Below are 15,362 nucleotides of genomic sequence, written 5' to 3'. Positions count from 1 at the left end.
CTTTGGTTATCCTCGTGGCTACTACTCTTTTTTTCCTCTTTGTTTGTGCATCAACTTGCAACCCTGAAAAGATCACTCTGTTTTTTTATTTTTCTTTAAGTTTTCTTTGGCCATTTTTCTTTGGTTTTACTCCTTTTTCTTTTTTGGCCGTTTTTTATTCGCGAACTTTTTCTTGAAAATCCACATTTTTTTCAAATCCATGTTTTTTTTGAATTTGATATTTTTCAAATTTAATGTTTTTTCAAATTCATGAATATTTTTTGAATGCGTGATTTTTTTCGAATTTAAGATTTTTTGAAGTTTCCATGAACTTTTCTGTGAAAGTTAACAGTCAACAACCTGGTTAGTAGTCCATGGTCGTGGTCAACAATTAACTAGCGACTATTCACAAAAAAAATAATAGTAATCTAGCGACCTTTTTTTAGAATTGTTAACTTTTTTTTTTTTGCGGGGGTGTTACCAAACTTTATTCAACCGAAATTGATAGTGGCAAGTACATAAAAGCTGGAGAATTGTTAACTAGCGACCTGGGATCGAGGGACGAGCGACCCGAGCGAGCTCGTGCTTAATGGGCCGGCCAATTAACCTTCTGCATGGGCGCCCGATCCTGGAAACTTTGGGCTTTCGATCGCTGGTTGTTTTTCCTTGTCGCCGCATGGGCCTGCAGCCCTGGTGAGCGTCGCCGCCGATCCCATAAAGCGTGCTATATAACCACTCAAAAAAATAAAAATAAAAATACAGCGTGCTATAAGCACCTCCGACCACACATCCCCCTTTCCTCACTCTCGCATTCCCAGCCGCCGCATACAGTATGTCTGCGCGAGACGAGCGACCGACACACGCGCCGTCGCCTCGCCTCCTTCCAGATCCGCCGCGAGCCAGGAACGAGGTACCGCTCTTCCCGCCGCACGCGCCACACGCGCACCGCTCTTCCTTCTCTTCTCGTTTGCTATCTGATCTGTTATGTGTGGTTTGTGTGTGTGATGAAGTGTGCCGAATCTTGCCCTAGGGTTCTGATGAAATCGTTGGTCGGGCCTTCTTTGATACGTTTGCGGTCGACTAAAGCTGATTGTAAATCCCTAGATAAATCATTGCTGTCGCGTCGTTCTTGATTGATCTGATTTCCGATCTGTAAAACTCTCGGTGACGGTTCTCTAATAAAGAGCTGATGTCTCGTCCCCTCTCCTCAACTTTTACTGATTTTCTTTTTTCTGACCGTCGATTCACAAGTTCCTTGCAAAGAGATGCCCTGACTTTGAGATTTAAAAAAAGCAAGAACAACAAGCTACCCTGGCAATTAGAGTACAAGAGAACGGAACTGGTGACAAAAAATCACAAATTTGATGCATTACCACTGGCTGTATCTTGAGAAAGATGGAATCTTTCCTTGATCAGAAGAAGCGGATGAATCCTTTGCAGACCAGAAGAAATATATCATCAGATACGCAGCTAAATTGGAGCCAGGGGTGTTGGAGTGGGGTCGACGGGGTTGCTGCAAGGCCGAGAAGGGTTTGTGTTGTTTGGAGGAGTCAGGAAGTGAGGTTTCTGGAATCCTGTCCCACTCACTCCATGCTGAGTGGTTGGAAATACGAGATTGGTTTCGGCAGATAGCTCAGGCCTTGCTCTCCCTGGCCAGTACAGATTGGAGGACGAGAACAAGGCCTGAGCCCGACGGTTTTTTAGACTCGTGATGAAAACGCCAGGCTAGTATGGGCCGGGATTCAAGAAACTCCTCTTGTAAGGCCAAGTTTGAAATAGCTATCTGCCTTATGGTTCGGGGTCAGCATCTGTTGGTTACCGCTCTCAGATTCCGTGCTGTTCCTCATGTCAAAATGTCGAATCTGAACCTTGGACTGAAAGCTTAATTTTTCCTGCACCTTGTTTTGTCGGCGCAGTATTTAGTCTCAGTGTTGCTTCCTAGCCATCTGTGTGTATGTACTCTGCGAGTTGTATATAAGCACTGATTCATGACATGTTTCTTATATGAAAGTAAATATTATACTCAAAATGTAACTACTGTTTTTTGTTTAGTTAGTAGTCGTTCCTTGCATGTGAAGATGTCCCGTTGTCCTTCAGGTGGCATCAGCAAGGCCAATTTAGTTATTCGTGGGAGTCATTAACCAGTGAATATCGTTTATACTTGTTCAACTGTAACATCAAATTAACTTTTGGTTTCTGGATTTCCATAATGTCTATGCACCAGAGTTTCTATCACTTGGTTCAACTTGTATCTGAGAAATTTGTGCGGCCCTTCATTTCACACTTAGCATTGTTACATTTCTGGATTTACAGAGTAAATACATCATTTTCTATTTGCAGCATATGTTTATGTTTCAGTGATCCGCGATCCATTTTAGATAGTACTCATTTTATCTCAGGGTCTTCCTGGATTTATTTCAGTGGCCCTTGTAGTAATCTTGTTTGGAACATAATTCGATATTAAACTTCCTTGTTTCAGGAAAACGAAAGGATGGGATCAAAATTTAATGCATTGTGGAAAAATGAGTTACTTGCCCTGGGCAAAGATGATAAAGATAAAGCAATCACAGTAAGAAATGATTATCCGAAGCCCCCTGTCCCTTGTTTTGAAATCACTGAGGATTTTGATTTGGAAAAGGTTGAGGAGGTATGATAACTATCCATCTGTGTGATATTCCTCTCGCCTTATTTTTTCTTTTCCAGTGCTGACTCCTGACATTCTCTCTTTCAGCTTATGCTAGAAAGGGATATTAAGATCGCCAAGTCCATGGCAAATGACATAATCATCCCAGACCCTGCTCCCAAGGTTTGTGTTACCTTCATTTGCATAATTTGATTGATGACTCATTCCATTACATTAGTTATTTTGTTTAACCCTGTAATATTATAGGGTACTTAAGTCTACTGAAACAATATGTTTGTTGTTGTCATATATGAACCTTGGATAGGAACATGTGGATTCGCATGCCTGAACCATGCTAGCTTTAGATCCCCTTACTTTTCCTTCTCTCCTTGTTGGTGCCTCATGTTTGGTTTTATCTTCAGTGTACACCAACTTGCTTGCGTTACAAGGTTTTGTTGTTTCAATTGTTGTCAGCACCTCCATAGACCAAACGACAGTTTATTTTGTGGTGTTTTTAGTTGGATAACTGACGCCTTTCACCTTTTTCAATTGTGACGGACTCATCTAGTGGGTGGGTGATGCCTTCTTGGACATATATGCCAAATTGGAGCACATCCTTGTAAAGGATAGTGTCCGGTGCTTCCTCCGATTTTTCGAGAACTGTGAAGGCCAGGGCATGTCATCTTATCTTACCATCACCGCACAAACCTTAACCTTCATTGTCAGTTTCAGTGCCCTGCGATGTGCAAAAGTCGTATTGGAGGGCATGGCACCTGAGCTCTATGGGATGCACGCCAATCCCAACTGCATAAACAAATATGGATACTTCGTGCTCCATGAAGCTGCTGAAAGGTTCTCTGTTGACATGATCAAGCTGCTTTTACGCCATGGTGCATCACCCAATGTGCGCACAGTTGGCAATGATGTCATCGAGAATCTACTCCCGCTCCATGTCGCAGTTGAGAATACTTGCCTGCATAAGTATCTGGAGGACAATCTGGAGGACAATCCTTCTCGCAGCCAGAATCATGAGGATATGTCTACAAGCTTATTCATCTGCTGTGTCTACCTGAAATGGTCTGTTTCACTTCCCTCCCTATACGAATTACTACTTTTGCAGCATGACGTAAAGAGTAACTATGGTTCTGAGTACCGGGCATCCTTTCATCTCAACCTGTCAGAAACCCCTGACAGGTTATAATGAAATTAGTGATACTAAGTACCGGGCATCCTTTCATCTCAACTTGTCAGAGAAAGTAAAGTTTACATTTATTAATCCTTCTTGTCTTGCTTCATGTGCAGTGTATCTTCTTATAGTAAAGGATAAAACTTCATCAATAAAATATACAAAAACTGTTGCTAGTAATTAATTTTATTTTCTTTGCCTTGGAGATTGTCCCTAATCCATATTTACTTTGATAGGAGGAAACACATTGATATATAGAAAGATTATTCAACATTGCTTGCTTGCATATGAATGCTGAATGGACTTAGATTATTGTTCCTTGTTGTTTTACAGAAGATCTTCTTGGACATAATTAGACTGCTTGCAGAGAAAACAAATAATCTACTCGAAGAGCTCTGGAATTATATTGAGGATGGAAAAATTATCCAGTCTGCTGTTCTACTACTGGCTGCTCAAGAGCAGATCCGTGGGGTTAGTTCTTCCAAGATAAATGGCAGTAGTAAGAAAAATGGGTTTGAAATCATCGAGAAGTGTATAACGAGGCATTCATATGCCTTGAGAAACGAGAAAGGTTCACTTGGAATGGTACAGGAGCTTCTGGAGGAAAGGAAGACGCTTAACGATTGTGCATGGCTGCTTGTTGATGTAATTTCCCATGCCGGTGAAGATCTTTCTGCATACATTCAAGCGCATTCTGTGGTAAGGTGTTTTCGGTATATTGCGGCTGCAGTACCTCTGATGCCTTTCACTTAATATTTAATACATGCCCTAGTCTTAGCAAGAAGATAATTTTCACTTCAACTGAAAATAAAAATGTTATACTTGCTCCGTCTTAGCAAGAAGATAATTCTCACCTCAACTGAAACTAATAATGCTATACTTTTTCGAGCCCTTATACCAGATTTGTACTTATTGTGCTAATGTTATCATAAAGCTGCACATTTTACCAGCTGGACAACTATGAATAACATGTCGTACCACATGTGGCTCTGCTGAACTGAGTGGTTGACCTGTTGGCCTATCATTGCAGCTCATGCTAAAAGAAGTGTAGTTTCCTGATAATATGTGTGAGAATGTGTAGTTTGTGAATTCTGTTCTTGTTAATTGAAAGAAACTCAAACCCAAGGTGCTACTTAGATTCGGAAAGTTTCCATCCACTTTACATCGGTTTGTTGGTTGAATAGCTGATTCTTGCTGTAATGTTTAGCCTGTCATATAATGCAATGGGATACAAACCCCTCTTATTTCTGAACACTTGGGAAAGGTGATGGCAGAGATAATGAAACAAGAGCAAATAATTGATGAGAGTAATGCCGTTATAATAGCTATTAAATGAAATGTTCTATGTCAAAAGTATTAGTAACAATCAGCCTGTTATTAGTTATCCATATACTCAACCACATCAGATCCCCTGTCTGGTGTGGATGAGTATATGGATAACAAACAAACAAACTATAAGAGCACCTTTTATCTTCATCATCGAACAGACAAACAAACTATAAGAGCACCTTTTGTGCTTTATCTTCTAAGACATTGCTTGATATTATTACATTGCGAAGGAGATTGCTATACGAGTTCATGATAGGTACAATTTTTTATGCTTTCTGCATTGAATTCACACACTACAAGTAGAAGGAGCATGTTAGCTCCTTCTCCAGTACCATATGCATTTGTGTCATGGAAATGCGAGTCTTACAATGAATACTTAATGCATGCATAAATAGTGAACACATTGGTGACAGAAACACTCTTCTCCATATTAATATTATCTGACATGAGTATAGTGTGAAGTGCCAATTTGTTTGTTCTTGGCTTCACTTGTTTCTATTTTCTGGTTTTGTCACTGCCTTGTATCATTTTTAGCAGTAAAATTGCCCGTATCAACATCAAGTGTTTGGTTAATGCTGTTGCATGGTGCATGAATACAGAACATGTGCTTTTGTCATTTCTCTCTGTTTATTTACTGGATGTGTGGCAGATAATTTGGTAAAATGAGTACTTCCATATTTTATGGTGGCAGCTGTTTGGCATGACTCCCAGCTCCAAAAATTCTAGGTGCTGGAGCTGGGGTATATTAAAGGCGTTGACATGAGCCTTCTTTATCCATGTTAGACTGAAAATTTCTGCTTAAGATACTTTATTTAGCCTAGAAACTCCAGGTCCTCCAAGAAACAGGGGGTTGGAGCTCATTACAGCAACTTGTCGGTGATTCCGGAGGACAGTTCAATGTAGTTCAACAAACACTAGGTGTATGCAGTTCATGACTAACCTTTTTAAGTTTGTCTGCACTTCATTTGGATCATACAGCCTGAAGAAATTGACACCTTTCTCTTTGGGAAACCAAAACAAAACAATTAAATTGATTTGAAATAGTTGGAATTTGAATAACTGTGACGTGTAGTTAAATATACAGAATTGTGATGCAGTTCTTGACTCGTACCTTTGAAGCGTCTAGATAGATTATAACGTGTAGTTAAATACACAGAACTTGTGGAGGTTAACAGATTTTGCTTTAAGATAGACATGATACACAGAACCTGAAGGATTGGAGTATCACCAAAGAACTAGCTATGGACAGGGGTGCGTGGAAGCTTGCTATCCATGTGCCAGAGCCATGAGTTGGTCGCGAGATCTTATGGGTTTCACCTCTAGCCTACCCCAACTTGTTTGGGACTAAAGGCTTTGTTGTTGTTGTATAGACATGATACAGTAGTCTAGATGAATCCGAATATGTTTATCATGTAGTGAATTGAATGCGATAACTCTTTGCGCACTGTTCTATTGCCTTCCAACTCATATCGCACAATTGCAGTTTTCTCCTCCAAACAATTCTTTCCATCATCTCGCTGCTTACAATTGGTTATATAATTGCTACATTGTATATACAGTAGATCTATGTTACAGATATATTGCCTTATACAACTCTTGTATGTTATGTAGGTGTCCCATGTGGAGGTCTTTCAACATGTTTCATCTATTCTCAAGGAGTGTGGATTTTGCCCTACTGGAGATCTTATGGACACTATAAACCTGTACTACTCTTTGTATTGCTTCACACAATAATTTTCTATGTGAATAAATGGTTATTTTGCTGATTATTTTATTTTGTCTTCAACTTCTTGAAGCCAGCCTTATGACTGCAGAAAGTCAAACGGAGAGTCATGCAAAGGTGTTTGGGCTCAAGCGATTCTTTTTATGTTTAACAAACTGAGTCTTAATCTCTCCCCTTATTTTTAAACTGGATAATAGGGCTTACAGATGCAAACATGGCAGTTATGGAATCAGCCAAGCTGAATGCTGCAGAGAAGAAGGTAAAGATAATCAAATCTGGGGTTGATCTAGTTTTAATAGACCGATGGTGTTCAGTAACGAGTAATGATATTGTGGCAGCAAAAAGAAAGAAAGCTATAAGAATATGTGCCCTTTCCTTTCATTTTATTTTATCTTACATCAACTTTTTTTAAGAATACGTGAGGAAGTAAAATTTTCCCAAATTGACAAATCCCATGAACGCTTTCAGATACTGTTTTAAAGCCTATTTTCTTGACTTCTGACTGTACTCATCTTGGCCTAATCTCGGTTCCAGGTACTGTTTTAAAGACTGTACTCATTTTTGTGCCATGCATTGTGCTGGTTCAACAGCTTTTTATGTTGCTTAAGCATGCTACTTAATTACTACACTGCAGTAAGATCATTTATATCTAATGATGAAACACCAATGTTGTGTATTGATCAACATAATACTCCCTTTCCCATAATATAAGATCATATTATGGGATGGAGGGAGTACATCTCAAGCGAGAGGTACTGGCTAGAAGCATGGATGTTTCTATTTTTTATGATGTACCTCTACTGAAATATGTGACAGGCTGTGAGAAAGAAAGTAGGCGGAGGATGGGATCCCACGTATACAAAGAGAAGCTTTTTCCCATATTGGAGATCAGTGTTACAAGCTCGGGTTCCTTTGAAGGTGTATCCAGCCCATGCAAGCTCAGATCCTAGGTCTCGTGTTAACCATGGACAACTCCATGTCTCTCTGAGTAACTCAATAGCCAATGGATCTACAACAACTCCAAATCATAAACTTGGTCCAGTGCGAAGAACCTCGCCACTTACAAGCAATAATCAACCCAGAAGGTGCTTTGTCACTGCTGCTACTGGTGCATTCAGGCTCTTGAAGGTGCTAAAGTAGAGTAGAAAGGTATGTCAGGAGTTTGTCTTCCTCCCCCAAGTTTTCTGAACATGCACCACATAAACACATGTGAAGAAAGAATTTTCATGATGCACCTTTAACTAGTAAGGTTATCCATTGATAGTCCATTAAGGATGTTGGTTGGTGGGGTTTGTTCATTTTTGCATCATAGTAGGTCGCTGGTATTTGTATGTGGAGATGCAATCCTACCTTAAGCTTATTTCTACTTCCAGTTGATAGCCAAAGGAAGGCTGGTGATCTCTGGATTGAGTGGGAAAAATGACTGGCATGAACTAAATTTCTGGCCTATGACGCCGAACGATGTGTCAATGTGCCTGAATCTGCATTGGCATGGGAGAATTTCGTATTTTCATTTCCTTTTTGTCCACGTCATTTTCTTTTTCTACCAAACTGTTCTGATTTTGTCGATTTCCTTCTGTTCTGGTGAACTGTGCAGGAGGCTCAACTGATGCCTGACTTGATAGCCGCTGTGACCCCAGTCATTTAGATGTGGTGTTGTAAGTGTCATGTGTGTGATTCTGTTCTCTCGTCATCGAATAGAACTGGATGGAGATGGTTTGTAACATCGAGTTTTAGCTTTTGAGCTATCAACTACTTGTCTGAATGACTTTTAACGTTAATGTTGTACAAATTTGTGTCTGGTTCCATCTCAATGATTTTTAACGTTAATGTTGTATGCATTTCTGTCTGGCTCCATCTTAAGCCTCCGGCGTGTGTTAGAAATGCGGAGCATCTCCAACAGAAAAGTGAGAGGCATGTCCTAGGCAATTGATAAGTAGATTGATCGCTGTCATTACAATTTTATATGAGGGAGAGGTATAAGCTTGACACACGTTCCTTGCTAGGATCACACGCCTTATGATTTGTATTCTAGCAAGCATTTGCAACTACTAAAGATCATTAAGATAAAACTCAATCATAGCTTGTAAGTGTAAAGTCTCCTTTGCTCTTGTACACATCTACCTACTTATCTGAGTTTAATCTGTTGTCGCTCTAGCAACCTTGACAATATGCAAATCATGAATATATTGCAACACCTAGAGTGGGAACATCATACACTTGAGCGACACGGCGGGCATCATAGGATAACACAAAAATAAAACATAAAACTTGAATCAATCATGATCACCAATCAACCACATGACAAAACGAATCTACTCAAACATCATAGGATGACAACACATCATTAGATAATAATATATAGCATAAAGTGCCATGTTTAACTAGGGGTACATTGGTTCTGGAGAGTGGACCATTGATAATAGACGAGGGAAGGTGATGGAGGTGTTGATGAATATGACATAGTTGTTGGAGTAGATCGCAGTCACACGATAGTTCCCTCGACGACGCTCTAGCACCACCGGGAGAAGGGGGGAGGGGGGGAGTCTCCCACCTTGATTGGCCTCCCTCCTAGATGGGAGGAGAGTTAACTCTGAGGGGATTTTTTTCGAAAATTAGCTTTCTTGCGTCGAAAAAAGGGCTCCAAACGACCAAAGGGCTGGCCACAAGGGAGCTGGGTGTGCCCAGGTGGCTTGTGGGGCCCTCGGGCACCGTCTTGCATTGATTCTTTCTCCCAAAATCACAATATTTCATAAATGATCTTCGTAAATTTTTATCGTGTTTGGACTTTGTTTGATATGAATTTTTTGTGAAATACAAAAAGATGCAAAAAAGTAGAAACTGACATTAGGCACCGGATCAATATGTTAGTCTAAAAATAATATAAATTATTGCCAAAAGTATGTGAAAGTAGTAAAATATTGGCATGGAACAATAAATATTATAAATACGACAAAGACGTAACGGCATCCTCAAACTTAATTCATGTTCGTCCTCGAATAGGTAAATGATAGAACAAGATAATTTTTTATGTGAAATGCTACCTAACATAATCTTAATCAAATAATCTAATCATGGCATGAATATTAGGAAATGAGTGATTTAAGACAATAGTCTATCAATTTGATATTAAGACATCAATACTCAGGCATACTAACAAATAATCATGCCATTCAAAATAAAGAATGCTAAAGAACGTTATCCCTACAAAATCTTATAGCTTAGCATGCTTAGTCTTCCTAGCATAAAGTATATATCATGAGCACCCCAGCGTCGAACCAAGTAATTGTATCATACTTTTTCTGCTTCAGCTTTTTTAACTACACTCGATACACAAGCATGAGCCATGGACTTTGCACTTTGGATGGAATAGAGAATGATGGTAAGGGTTTATAAGAAGACAAAATATGGAGAAAGTCTCGCATCAACTCGGTGGATCATTAGGCAATGGAGAGGCCTTACAATCCAAGTCGATGCGAGGAGTAGGGATTCCATGCAACTAAGTGGGTGTACATCCAACTTGTTTGCTCACGAAGACCTCGAGCGTTTGAGGAAGCTCGTCATCGAAATATACAAGCTAAGTTCTATAATGTAAAGATCCCACTAGCATAATCATGAAGTATATGAAAACTCTATATAAAATACATGGTGCTACTCTGAAGCACAAGTGTGGTAAAATGATAGTAGCACATCTTCTCTCTTTTTCTCTCATTTTTTTGTTTTCCCCTTTTTCCTTTTTATGGGCTCTTTTTGGCCTCTTTTTTTAGAACAGTCTCATGGACCCCATCCCCACTTTTTCGAGGACTCATTAGTCTCCATCATTCATGTCCTCATTGGGGCAATGCACTAATAATGATCAACACACTTTTAGTTACTTACAACTCGATAATTTGAAAAAATATGACTCTATATGAATGCCTCTGGCAGTGTATCAGGATGTGCAATGATCTAGCATAACATGTATAACAATGATGAACGATGGCTGCACCACAAAATATCATGTCATCTCTATATGATCATGCAAAGCAATATGACAATGAATGCTCAAGTCATGTAGATGGTGATGGTGAAAGTTGCATGACAATATATCTCAGAATGACTATGAAAATGCCATAATAGTTAGATATGGTGGCTGTTTTGAGGAAGGATATATGAGGCTTATGTGTGACAGATCGTATCATATCACGGGGTTTGGATGTACCGGCAAAGTTTGCACCAAGTCTCGAGGTGAGAACGGGCATTGCACGGTACCGAAGAGGCTAGCAAAATATGGATAGGTGGGAGTGTTTATAGTCCACAACTCACATTAGTGATAAGAATTCAAGTACTTATTGTGAAAGTTTAGAAGCTCTTTAAGCAAAGTACTACTTGCATGCCCCTAGAGGGGAGGTTGGGAGGAGTTAACCATCATGCGTTCGAACAACACAAATGATTTCAATCAATGATAAATTACACTCCAACTTCATCGCAAAACTAGAGGCTATACGTGCATGCTTCGGAAATCATGAACTTTAATATCAATATTTTTACTAACCCATGATAATCAGCTAGTACACCCACATATTACATTCTTAATATCGCAACACTATTGCAAGGAATCAAACATATGTAAATTTTATGCATGATTTTATGACTAACCATGTGAGTGACCAACCATGCTAACTCTCTAAATAGATATAAGTGAAGCATGAGAGTTTCATTATTTCTACAAAAGACTCATACACACGCTAATAAATATAAGTGAAGCAAAAGAGCATTCTACAATTAACAGTGTTCCAAATTTAGAGAAAAGAGCATCCAAACTTCAGAAGATATAAGTGAAGCACATAAAGCATTCTATAAAGCCGTACTCAAAATATATAAGTGAAGTGCAAAGAGCATTATATAAATCAACCAAGGACTATCTGATACCAGCATGGTGCATCACTAAAAGAAAAGTAAAAGCACATGACGCTCCAACAATTTACGTATATCATGTGAACAAAACAAAAACCGAGACATACTAATAATTGTCGAGGAAGAAAGATGGAATGCCTTCCGGGGCATCCCCAAGCTTAGATGGTTGAGTCTCCTTGAATATTTACTTGGGGTGCCTTAGGCATCCCCAAGCTTAGATGGTTGAGTCTCCTTGAATATTTACTTGGGGTGCCTTAGGCATCCCCAAGCTTAGATGGTTGAGTCTCCTTGAATATTTACTTGGGGTGCCTTAGGCATCCCCAAGCTTGAACTCTTTCCTCTTATTCTTCTCATATCGATGTCTCCTCGGCCTTCGAACACTTCATCCACACAAAACTTAACCAAACTTTTATTAGAGGGGTTAGTACATATAACATCAAATCCCATCATATCTTGCTATAAAAACATTGTACAATTATAATCCAAACATTAACTATTGTATGCTAACACAATTCTAATTCTCCCACATCAATGGGGCTTGGCAAAATTGCAAACAGAAGCAGATAAAGAAACTATAACAACAATATTTGAAAACAGGACAGTCTATAAAGATGCAGATGGAACATATACTTATGTAACTATAAAAATTCTAAAAAACTAGGACGTAATAAATTTTTTGCATAGCAGTACTGTGTAAATTTTTTAGAATTGTTCCACGTTCCAGTAAAATATGAAAATTCAAACACTACAGGAAAAGTTTCTGTTTCTACACTGCACATAGCAAACAAGCAATCTAAACACCCTAAAGGTAAATCTTGGCACATTATTTGTATAGTACAATGGATTTGTACAAGGGTATAATTATTTTTTTGAAAAGTTTCTATGATTCAAGATTTGCAAAGTTTCCATGGGCATGAACACAAGTTCAAGGATATCCCCCACTTCAGCGGTGCTCGTCTTTCTCACTTTCACTTTTATTTTTAAATTTTTTAGGTTCCCCTCTATATATTTTTGTTTTAAAACTCTTTTAAAAGCACACAAAATAATAAAATGTCTCTCTAAAACTTCGAGTTGTCTCCCAGGCAGCGCTTTCTTTAAAGCCATTACTAGGCATAAAGTCCTCAAGTAATTGATCCAATCGAATCCCAAGGTATATCAAAGCCAATTTTAATTAACAATGATTTATAATTTAGTAGTGAGCACAAAGCAACATATATCATGTACCAACAAAGTCTATCTATCTTCCTGTGCATTGGCATGTCATAAAAGAACAATCCATGTAGACAAAGTAAAGGCCAATGCATAGTATAAACAGTTTCTTGCAATTTATCACATTAGAAACATAGAGAGGTGGAGATGTGGTTCCTCTCTCATCATAATTGCAAGTAGGATCAACAAGCACATGCATATTATATCTATTAAAATCATCATGTGTAGTGGTAAAATGTAACCCATCAATATAATCCTTAATAAGTACAAACTTCTTCAATATAGTGTAGTTGGGAGAATTCAAAAAGATAATAGGACTATCATGTGTGGGTGCAACAACAACAATTTCATTTTTAACATAAGGAACTATAGCAAGTTCATCTCTGTAAGCATAATTCATATAGCAAGCATCAAGTTCATAAAAAAGGGACATTTCAAACAAATCAAAGGGATCATAGCATTCATCGTTCGGTAAGCACAAAGGGGATTTAAACAATGCATGAGTTAAAGAGTTACTCTCATTAGAAGGTGGGCACGGGTAGCTAATCCGCTCTTCCTCCTTTTGTTCTTTGCTCTCCTCCTCATCTTTTTCATCCAATGAGCTCACAATTTCATCAATTTCTTCTTCCATAGGAGCCAGCAAAATATTAATCTCTTCCGGGGCAACAAACATTCTTGCAGTAAATTCATTAATATGATCATTGAATTTACATTTTTCATAGCAATATTTAAGTGTAGCATAATTTTCAGACCAGTAAACAACATCATCATAGTTATCATACTTTTCAAACAAAGATTCAATTTCATAAGCACCCTTAAAAGCAACAAATTCTTGTATTTGTTCCACATATACACCATTAGCATAATAAGCCAAGGTTTCATTATCATTAAATTCACATTGAAAGGGAAGGTGTGGGGCCTTCATCTTAGAGCAACAAGTATAATCATATATTAAGCACAAATTTTAAGCATACCAACGCAACATTTTAATTTGATCCCATAAGTGTTTCCCTTTCTGAGACAAGCGATAATCCCTAAAGTATTCCTGGTGATCCAAAGTATCTCCCATTATCAAGTTGAACGGGGATTTATCAGGATTACCAAAGTAGTATTTAATGTTTTCCACATAACAAACATCGAGGGTTTAAGGAGGTTCCCGATCTCCATGAGTAACAACTAACAAGCACTACTATTTTTTGGCGTTTTGTGTTCCATATCCATAACTAAAGATATAAAGCAACTTAGAACATAAAGTAAAATCTACTTAGAGATAAAGCCAACAAGCGCACACGAGAATATTCACCCACGCTATTGCTCCCCGACAACGACGCCAGAAAAAGCTCTTGATAACCCACAAGTATATGTGGTTGCTTGTAGCCTTTTTTGATAAGTGAGAGTGTCGAACCCAAGAAGAAGCTAAAGATAGAATTTATATTCTCTTCAAATTCTACTGACCATCGATACAACTCGACACACACTAACGTTTGTTTTATCTAGAGCAAGTATTAAACCACTTTCTAGGTGTAATAGGCTAGGTGTCAGGACCGCCTTTCCAATAAAACATTTATTGAAAAGCCGACCTTTGTGTTGACCAGTACAGAAGAATTCTTCTTACTGGCAGACAAAACCTTGATACAGAAATCCAGCAGTACTAAATATTATACATGGTTGAGCTGAGGATGCTCAACAATTCATTACAAGCACGCCTATATTTAATATAAAGGCGGATATGACACAAGAGTATGGTGGCATAACTACTGACTCGTAATAAAGGTGGTGGTGGGTATGTCACAGTGAAGTGGGTGACATGACTCTGAAATCTTATAGCTCATCAAGCGTCGGAGTGAGGCTTGATGATTTTATTCGGGTAGCGGAAGCGTATATAATACAAGTGGACAACTCCAGGGTCGCACGTGACTGACTGGGACTCCTCTAGGCGTCGGACTCGCTATCGAACTCTTCATCCATAAGATCGCCTTCGTCAACATCTGGCCAAATCAACAAGCCAGGTGAGTACTTTGAATGTACTCGCAAGACATTTCGGACATAAGATATAACAAATGTAAACATGATGCACATGAGCAGATTAGTATGCACAGTCAATAATAGATTTGCACTGCATGATAAATAAAAGGGAGTCAGGCGGTAGCCCTCCCGAAATCCCAATAAAAGTAACTGAAGACCGATTGGGTGTCTGAAGCGACGCCTCGAAAGGTAGAAACAAATTAACATCCCGCAGTCGGGCGTCGAGGCGACACCACATAAAGGGCTTATATTGAAAAGTAAATAACAGAACGTGCCACAGTCGGATGTCTAAGCGACATCTCGAAAAGCGCTTATAATGAAAATAAATAACAATGATGCCACAGTCGGACGTCTGAGCGACATCACATAAAGGGCTTATATCAAAAGTAAAT

General features: G+C 38.8%; 1 pseudogene; it reads left to right on the top strand.

Annotated features, from left to right (window-relative positions):
* The first annotated feature begins 774 nt into the window (after positions 1–774).
* LOC119286584 lies at positions 775–8,670 on the top strand (annotated as a pseudogene).
* Positions 8,671–15,362: the final 6,692 nt, after the last annotated feature.

The sequence above is a fragment of the Triticum dicoccoides genome, chromosome 4A, assembly GCF_002162155.2.
Source record: "Triticum dicoccoides isolate Atlit2015 ecotype Zavitan chromosome 4A, WEW_v2.0, whole genome shotgun sequence".
NCBI classification, from domain to species: domain Eukaryota; kingdom Viridiplantae; phylum Streptophyta; class Magnoliopsida; order Poales; family Poaceae; genus Triticum; species Triticum dicoccoides.
This window is presented reverse-complemented; position numbering and strand designations above follow the sequence as displayed.